Here is a 1,238-nt window from a genome sequence, read left to right as displayed (position 1 = left end):
CAACACTACGATGAAAGCATCTTCCCAGTGATAGTAGGTTAAGGTGCAAAAAAAATTCATGAAATTTCTAGCAAAACTAAGTTTGTAGATCTCCTTCAGACTTTCTCATTAAACCTGTTCAAGATCTATAACTGCTAGAATATACACAGTAGATCACAAAGGCCTTTGGAATCTTTTTGACTTTATCATGTTGGACTTGGATTGTTTGTCGTCTATTAGTGTTTGGCACAAGTCTGAATAGAGGATAGTGCTTAGTTATCCTTTGAACAATGACCAAATCTTACATAAATTGAATCTGAGAGCAGATACAGAAGGAAAACTCGGATTATCAAAATTTTTTATCAGAGAAATAGTTCTGCCAATATTATAGGGGTCTTCCTTTCAACTACAAGTATATTTCAATAGTATTTGAAAACTATAATTCACAGTAAATATCTAGATATACATATATCAAACTCTCTCAAGTAAGAATAGGCATTTTGGAGATTTGAGGCTTGATAGTATGTCACTATCATGTTGGAATTAAGACCTTTGGCTTTCCATTAGAGATCACAGGAAATTTCTAGAAGATTTGGAAAGAATAGTGCCAATATCTTAAAGGGAAAAAATACCCATTTTCAATGGTACTAGATGTGTTTCTAAACATTTACCTAATATATCTACATTTTCGTAAAACTTTACAATCCTCATAACCTCACAGCTCTATGATATTCATCCAAAGAATCAGGGATAATTTTCTGGAACAAGTCTAAATCTTGAAAGTCCTCAAATTTAGCATCAATAATTTCCTTATGATACCGAGTATGCATTTAAGATGGGTTTAGGTATCACAAAGCAACACTAGCAATGATACTAGACCTGACAGATGGAGGCAGGCAGGAGTATCCACAGAAAAACTGCATGGTTAAGTTATGCAGCTTTTGAGTTTTGTCACTTTTTGTAGACTACACCTCTAAAACTCCTTGCCTAGAATACAAAATCTCCAGCACAAATCAGTACCGAGACAGAACCCTAAAAGGAATGAATGATTAACCTGCTTGAGTGACATCACAACTCAGCTTGGGAGAGGTAAACAAACTTCCCTTAGCTATTCACACTTCCTAAGTTGCTGAATAAATTATGGGAGTTTAGCTTATCAAAACTGTGCTTAATCACCGATTTGCTGAATAATACTGCCATATTTGGTAAGCAGACAATAATAGAAGTCCACTGATAACAATTTTGATGAGTCAAGGGAG

At 34.7% G+C, this 1,238-nt stretch overlaps 1 pseudogene; it reads right to left on the bottom strand.

Annotated features, from left to right (window-relative positions):
* The window catches only part of LOC119591927, a 14,157-nt pseudogene that overhangs the window by 11,692 nt on the left and 1,227 nt on the right, over positions 1-1,238 (bottom strand).

Source organism: Penaeus monodon, chromosome 29 (genome assembly GCF_015228065.2).
Source record: "Penaeus monodon isolate SGIC_2016 chromosome 29, NSTDA_Pmon_1, whole genome shotgun sequence".
Lineage (NCBI taxonomy): Eukaryota > Metazoa > Arthropoda > Malacostraca > Decapoda > Penaeidae > Penaeus > Penaeus monodon.
Note: the sequence above shows the minus strand (reverse complement) of the source record. Positions and strands in the feature narration are given on the sequence as shown.